Below are 8,836 nucleotides of genomic sequence, written 5' to 3'. Positions count from 1 at the left end.
TGTTTAATGCATTCCAATGGGGAGGAATCGTCGTTGTCTAGCGAAGATCGGCCATAGGAAAGCCGGTTTGCGAATCGCCAATCAGCTGTTTAAATCGCTGTCTTGCGACGCTTAGGTCCCGAAAACACCTGTTTTGCAAGCGCGGAAGAAGCTGTCAAAATTGTCGTCTAGTGAAAATCGGTTTGCGAAGCAGGGACCAAACATTGTCCAGTGAAATTCCCCCATAGGAACCATTGTTTTGCGAATCGCTATAGCGATCGCAAAAAGTCAATGTCTAGCAAAAAAACTGTCATGCAGGGTAACTGTCTAGCGAGGCATCACTGTACTACTTTTGGAGAACTTGGTCTTCTTTGCCCATTCTTTCAGGATTGATAGAAGCCAAGGATGTAATGACATCCATAATGACAGCTTTTGAACTAAAGGTGTTCACCATAACAGTCCGTACACAAGCATCCACATAGGGAATACAAAATGCAGGCAGATGCACCAAAAAAGAGCAACAAATCCCAAATTATTAAGTTTCTCACTTGCATTCTCTTCTGAATAGCCAAGTTTCTATTGCTTAGTATAGCAAATCACACTAGAGTAGGACAATTGAATCAATGGAGTTATATAATAAGTCAGCTGCTCCAGAAATTCAATTAATTCAAATAGGCCTACTCTAACAACAACATAGTGTGCTAAAATCACAGTGTAGACACATTCAAATCAATGGAGTTGACTCATGCACAAAGCAGCAAAATGGATGCAATAATAATTTCATTCTAGCTGCTCATTCTTGGTATTGTCATTCACAGAGAGGAGTCATGGTGTGATCTTTATAAATGTGGGATGTTTGCTATGAAACACTGATTTCTTAGTGGTATATGTTTCCCTGTTTTAACGTCCTAGTCAGCAGCTCCTGCTTTAGTACTAAAATTGCTTTCCTGATTATTCACGCCATATTTAGAAAAGAAATTTCCTTTTTTCATTTCAAGATCAAGGTTATCTTGTAATTAGTTGGCAGCTGGACCATAATAACGTGATATGTCCCTGAATAAAATGCTTTGCAGCCCTTTCACATCTATGTAATTTATTGATGGTTCTCCTGTGAAGGACTGCCCTTTGTTTTGCACTCTGTCCATTAAAACTGAGTTCGAAGCAGTATGTGTCTCTGCATGCATATAGGCAGAAGAAGTATCTTCGTCCCCCAACCCTCGCCTTCTCCTTTGATCTATGGGTAATTAAAGCCTCACCATCTCAAAGTTGGTTTTGGTTAAATGCACAATAACTGAGCAAGAAAACTAGCACATAAATGTTTCATTTGGCAAATGGATTAGCAAATAATATCCAAAAGCCAGAAGTAATCTTAATTACAGACCACTATGCCCGGAAGCAACAAACTAATTTAGGAAGGGTCAGAGTGTGATGGTTTTGGGCTACAACTGTCATCTGTCTTTATCTAGCAAAGTCGGTTGTGAGGATTGATGGAATGCACTCTGTCAACATCTGGCAGGCCACAAGAACTGCTAGAATAGCTCAGTGGTTTAGGCATCTGGCTGCAGAGCCAGGGAGTTTGATTTCCTCCTTTGTCTCTCTTGATAGGGGCTGGTCTTGATGATCCATAGAGTCCCTTCCAGTTCTGCAGTTCTAAAGGTCTTTGTCTTGGTTCTAAAGTTAAGGTCTTGGATGTTCATGGCTTAAAATCTAGAAGTGCAACAGGATTTATATGTTCTGTATATTCTGTATACAGATTCTTCAGCCAAAGCTGCATGCTTTTGTATGTTCTTTATGGAATTTCATTCTCCCCTCCCCCCAGTATGCTCGGTTTCAAAAAAGGGATGCTTTCATCTCTCATCCCCTTGCCTCTCCCTGTGCACTATAGCCTTCGAATTGCAAGACAAAGATTGTACTGTTCCTTTAAAGTTTGAGCAGTGAACCCACATCTGGAAACATTTAACTGCTGTTTAAAAAAAAAACACCCATCTTCTAGGGAGTGAACACTGAAAATACAGTTGGTGCTTAAAAGGCAAACTCATAAACTGAGATTTCCAGTTAGCCCCCAAGTCTCTGTGAGCAGTGCTAGAAGCCAAGAGCTTTCTATGGAAGTGGGTACAAATGCTGTCTCGAAAGCCAAGCCACTCTAAGCACCTTTCCCAAGAGACTAATAACTAATCCTTGATTAAAACTGAATGTCTGGGAATAATTTTCTTCCCGTCTTTATGAAAGGCAAGGAATGTGTTATTCAAAGCCATACAGAGAGAGATGTATGTATCATCTTAAAAAAATCACCTTAAGTGGTTGTATATGTGATTTTCCTGCTTCAGAAAGTGGAGTATGTCAAAGTGACACTCAGTTGTACAAACCAGATGTGGGTTTCTGTACCAGTTTAGACCAAATCAGGTGTTAACTGTAACATGTCCGTTTCATCTAGGAGATCAAACATTAGGGCTGCAGCTTCAAAGCCTAGATTAAATTATTACTATCCTTTCTCTAGTCCATGAGCAGCATGAATTGAGCATGCTATGAGGATGGGGAATGTCTTGCCCTCCAAATGTTTTGGGCTATGATTCCCACGGCCAGTTCCTGTTGTCTAGTCTGGTTGGGGCTGATGGAATTCATAAGCCAGGCCGCCTTGAGGACCAAATGTTTTGACCCATTTGGTTTGAATTTTATCCTGCCTTTTCCACATAACTAGGCTAGAGATTAGATTCCCTGTAGCTATTCAATCTTGATCCTTAATTTGGGGAGTGGTGAACCAAAGAGATGGGCAAGTGGTACATTCCCAAAGCACCCTCAGAGGTAGGGAATGGCAAACCACTTTTGAGTAACTCTATACCTACAACAATCTGGAAATTACTGCCATAAATCAGAATCAACTTGATGGCACATAATTATCAAAAATTGCTACAAAACCGCCCCATGATGGAAGGCTCTGAGACTGCTCAGCAGGTTTGCACCTGCTTAAATACTTTGCTTTTTGTGCTTTCTTCGTAGAAATGTACTCATAGGCCTTCAAAAGACAGATTCAGAAAGTTTCTCCTAAATAGAGATTGTCTCTGCCAGGCCACACCGTGCAGACCATGATACTTGAAGCAAGCCAGCCAACGGGATGACAATGGGAGGGCTGGCCGCCTTGCAAGAACAACAAAGACCCTACGGTGAAAATCTGAGGGTTTGAACTTGCTGGTCAAATTTTACTCTAAAGTCTTGGCAAAGGTAAGGCACAGAAGTTTCTTGGAGACCATTTACATTTTCAAGTAACATTCTTTACTACTTTAATATGCTTTATATGGATCTACTGTAGAGAAATGTTCAGAAGCTGCAACGGATGGAAAAAATACAGTGGCACACTTTTTATGTACTGTATTTGACAAACAGAGTGTGTGAGGCACCTTGAGGCACCAACCTTTGTCCTGCCCTCCAATGCCTTTAACAGAAGCTTGCTGATCTGCAGGCATCTGCAAGGGATAATCCTTATCTTCATGCTGTAGAAAAACGTTCCTTGTACAGGCCTCTCTGTTCAAGCTGTTCGAAGCACAGGAACAGATCACACTGTCCTTCTCCACCCATCCTAGTTCAGTTGGCAATGCAAACAAGAAGTGCCAGAAGATAATTTCCAGAAGGGTAGCTATGTTAGCACAAGGAATACCATAGCCAGAAAGACAAATAAGTGATAACTCGATACTAGATCAAGTCTAAATTCTTTTGAAAGGCTTGGAAGAATAAAGTGATGCACTGAACGTATCAAAAGAAAAAAGGTTGTAAATTTAGGAAGAGTGGAAGGCAGTAGAAAAAGAGTAAGATCTAACATGAGGTGGATTGGTAAAGGTAAAGGTAAAGGTTCCCCTTGACAATTTTTGTCCAGTTGTGTTCGACTCTAGGGGGCGGTGCTCATCCCCGTTTCCAAGCCATAGAGCCAGCGTTTGTCCAAAGACAATCTTCCGTGGTCACATGGCCACTGCGACTTAGACACGGAACGCTGTTACCTTCCCACCGAGGTGGTCCCTATTTATATACTTGCATTTGCATGCTTTCGAACTGCTAGGTTGGCGGGAGCTGGGACAAGCGACAGGCGCTCACTCCGTCACGTGGATTCGATCTTACAACTGCTGGTCTTCTGATCCTGCAGCACAGGCTTCTGCGGTTTAGCCCGCAGCGCCACCACGTCCCTGGTGGATTGACTCATTATCAATAACAATGACAACAAAGGAAGTTTGCAAGACCAGAGGAATACTGTTAGTGACAGTTTTTTTTGGAGGTTCTGAACTCATATGGTTTCCATAAATTGGAAGTGGCTTGACAGCACCCAACCACCCATATCTTTCTGTTGTGGTAAAGGCAATGAAGATCTTGCTGTGGAACCTCAAGGAGTTTTCATGGACTACAGTTCATCACATGTATGAAATGTTCTCAGTGAGCAATAAATACAGACAAATGCACACACCAGGCACAGGCAACCTGGTGTCCTCTGGCAATTTCTAGAAGCCCAAACCATGCATGACCAATGATAGAGGAACTAGAAGGATTAGAGTTACAAATTTTGAGGGGACGGCAATGATCTATCTTTGGTGTGAAGCAACAAATATAAACAAAGCGAATGGAGATGTAATGTCTTTAAGAAATGTCCCCCTCCCTATGTTCTTGCACTGGAGGCTACTTGTTAGGCAGGTTGAATTCAAAATAGCGGCACTGGTCTTTGAAGTAATGAAAAGCCTGGGATTCATGGCACTTTGAAGGAATATATTCTTTCCTAAGAACTCTATAACCCCATTGAGATCAGTAATGGTGGGCCTCCATCCCTATTCAAGTAGCGATAGCTTCCCCAACATGAGAAGTGTTAGATACTTGGACTATAAATCTCATCATCTCCAGTCAGCAAAGTGTTAGTCATACTAATTGGGGGTTGATGGGCATTATAGTCTAACATACCTAAAGTTAGGGAAGGCTAGTCCACCTAAAGCAAGGTTGTAAGGAATAGTCCTTGCAGCCATGAAATGTCTCTTCTTGGAAGAAACTCTGCTCACTGGCCTTACATTTGCTTCTGCGAGTCTTCCTTTCTTTGACATTTACTATGCATGTTTACTGTAACCAAAGCATTTGTCATAGGGCCTGTTCAACATTTTTTGCATCCTCTTGACTTCTATAATTAATTTCCTTTTGAAATCAACAGAAGTTTAAATGCTGAGTTGTGGCTTGACTGGTTGATTTGGCGTTTTACAATGGTGTTCTGTTGTACTATAAATTATATATTAAAACTGGATGTATTTTAGCATTGCCTTGAGGATCTTGGCTGAAAGGAGAATTATCAATTTTAAAAGTAAACTAAGTCCCTAATCTAAATTGTGACATGGAAGAGGTTGTGCTTAGCAGAAAGAGGTAAAGAACACAGCTTGGTCTTTGGAACCGTTCGTAGCCGATCAAGTGACTGAGAATAATCCCGTTTAAAAAAATATCTCACTTCTACCCTGTTTACTAGCCTGTGGTAGATTTCAACTATTCAAAGCTATGAACATTTGCTGTAATATTTTTGTTAGCTTTGGATGGGTGCCACAGATTTATGATTATATACTGTTAATGATTTCTATGAACCTACAGAAATAGGCTTTTCTTATGGGCAGCGAATGAAAATTTGAGTACATGACTGCCTAAAGTTGGACAGAATTCACTGCATCTATGTACATTTTGCATTGTACTTTGCCATTTTGTGGCATTACCAGCAAAGACTAATTGGTTTGTCAACAATTTCTTTATTTGGCATTTGTGGACTCATTCCTCAATAGTGTTTTCAATCAATGGCATTTAATGAGCTTGGCCTCTTGAAGAGCAATACCTTATTTCAGAACATTTGAACAATCAACTCTGATCGAAGAATTGAAGTACATATTAAATGTGGGGAAGAAGAAAAGGGTGCTGTCTTTTTACTGCAAAGGAGATTGGTATCAGTTATTGTTATATGCGTTTATGTTGGCGACACCCATCAGAAGCAAGAGTGCAAGTAGCATAAGGGAGGTGTGCCTCCTAAAACAGAAGCATGTAATATTCCTGTTTGACAGATAGACTCCACTCAGAGCTTGCAAAGATTACTTTAGTAATACTACAACTCCCAGAACTCCCTAGCTAGGCCATGCTAGCTGAGGGGGTCTGGGAGTTATAGTCCAGAAAAAAACCCCAACAACCAACTTTTCCAAACTCTGCTCTAGTCCACGTGTGAAACTCCTGTGTAAGAGGTTTTTACAGCTTTTTCCCATTGCTTTAGGGCAGGCTTGTCCAACCTGTGGCCCAAGGGCTGCATGCGGCCCAGGTCAGCTCGTAATGCGGCCCAGTGCAATTTTTTTATTTTTAAAGAAATTCCAAAGTTTCAAGTTACACTGCCGGCGCTTGCGGCCGGAATGTGGCCGGGGCATGTCACAACAGTAGAGGCGGAAAGAGGAAAGGAAGGAGCGGGAGGGGAGGGGAGAGGGGGGCTGCCTGACTGCATTGCGCCATCCCCGTCAATAGGTGGACCCCCTCCCGGCCCCATAAAGCTGCCGGAGTCAAGCTGGCAGCCTCTGCTTTCTGAGATTGCAGCTGCCGGCAAGCGCGCTTGGAGCGGGGCTGCGGAGGATGGCTAGGGCTGCCCCCCCCAATGCGGCCCAAACCAAATTTTCATCTTCTAATGTGGCCCAGGGAAGGTGAAAGTTTGGACACCCCTGCTTTAGGGGGAGGATTTCACCATGAAATCCTTCACTGGAATGCATAAGTATCCTTACTCTTGAAACAAATGCAGAAGCTTTTCCACATGGCAATATCCTATAACAGGAAATCCATGACCCTCCCAATATTGGCAGACTCCAATTTCACCAATTCAAGCCAGCTTGGCTAATATTGAGGGATGATACAAATTGTCCATTTACAACAGGGAGTGACTACAGATTCACCCTTGCAAACAATCTTTGGTTTAGGGATAGATAGCATCCTCAGATCAAAGGGCATGACTGACTGTTGTGGCAGAGCACTTGGCTTTCTTTTCATTATGCAAACATGCTTCTATTTTGGTATAAATATTTTTGCAGGCTGACATCACTAAATACGCTCTTAAGGCTATGTATGTTTGAACAAGATAGACTTTGAGAGCCAGGTTGTTTATACCAAATGAGCAGGTCTGGTTCCCTGTCCAGTAAAGTGGCTACTTCCTCTTCTCGCAAATTGGATGGCTCTTCTGCCTGTCTCTCCCACTGTTGCAGATCCTGTACCAAACACCAAAAGAATCTGAAAAACAAGCCATCCACAAGTGTGTGCAGACGAGGTGTGCTCTGTTCTCAGCCACAATGTGAGTGTGCCGGTAGACGTGTACGATGAATCAAACTAATTCATGCAATTGCATGAAAAAGAATGATTGCTTTTTCATGCCTTACAGAAACAGTAAGTTAAAACCTAAGAGTGGACTTGAAATCTAAATGTAAAAAAATAAAACGGGCAAACTGGTGAAAGTTATATATGGGATATAAATGTAATATTTTATATTTTCCATGCATTATTCTCTGCAACAAAAATACAGTTTTCTTTTTCTTCAGTAATCTATGTGATGCTTTTTATACCCTAGTACAGTCCAGGTGATTGCTTCTTGCACTCTAAGGTATGGTGTTTAGGAGATCCACTGGAAACACAGGATGCATACAACAGATGTTGTCTCTTTTGTGGGATTTTTAGGAATGCTTTTCCTCTTCCACTGAATTCGCAAGAAGGGAACTACTGTGCAATGGCCAAAATCCTCTTGCTTAGCATAGTAAATTGCAGTAGAGTAGGCCCGCTGGGTCAATGAGGATTTAATGAGTCAACTCCTTTGTAAGTTCCATTGATTCAAATGAGCCTACTATCCTAAAGTGAGTCACAACAAGAATAGGATTGTTTGAGCCAAGGGATCTTTTGACTCTCCAAATCTCCATTGATTCAGTGGGCCTTCTCTTGTGCCATTTACTGTGCTAACCAACATGATTTGAGTCAATAGGTTGTAATTCAATTAGCATAATTAAGGTGGATAAACTACTTAGAGCAGCACATGCAAATTGCAGTAAGTGCCAGAGCAAATAGAAGCTCAATGATCAGCCTAAAATTCTGTGGTTCCCAACCTTGGATCCTCAGATAAGCTCCCAGAAGCCACAGGTATCCCCAGACACTCTCCCAGATCCCCAGGCAACTCCCAGAAGCCCTTTCCAGTAAAGGCTTCTGGGAGTTGCAGTCCAAGAATGTCTGAGGGTCCAAGGTTGATCTGGACCAGTGGTTCTTAACCTTGGGTTACTCAGGTGTTTTTGAACTGCAACTCCCAGAAATCCCAGCCAGCACAGCTGGTGGTGAAGGCTTCTGGGAGCTGCAGTCCAAAAACACCTGAGTAACCCAAGGTTAAGAACCACTGATCTAGACTGGATCAATGCCTAAGCCATAACATAACCTAATTCAAGAGCTGTTTCCCCCACTCCTATTTTTCTCACCATGTCACAGCATACATTGCACAGATTGTGACAATACAGTATATTTGTAGAGAGAGATTCATACCATTTTGTTACTGACACCCTCTTCATCATTAGCATCCTCCCAATGATCCAAGCCCCTCATTTGCATCTTCTTCCAGCGTAGTTTTAAGACCCTGCAGAAAATTCTTCTCTCATTTGTTCAGAAGAGTTCTGATAGATAAGACACACACACCTCAAGCTGTTGTTTGAATGTCTGTTACCAGAATTTCTCCCCCTGAGCCACCATGATGGATCCTGGCAGCTGTATTCCATAAATAAAATAAAATGAAATAAAAGTTTCTGGGTGCTCTTAGACTGATCTTCCCCTGCAGCCATTTGACTGATCCTCCACATCAGGTCCTCCT

The sequence above is a fragment of the Pogona vitticeps genome, chromosome 1 (assembly GCF_051106095.1).
Source record: "Pogona vitticeps strain Pit_001003342236 chromosome 1, PviZW2.1, whole genome shotgun sequence".
Lineage (NCBI taxonomy): Eukaryota > Metazoa > Chordata > Lepidosauria > Squamata > Agamidae > Pogona > Pogona vitticeps.
Note: the sequence above shows the minus strand (reverse complement) of the source record.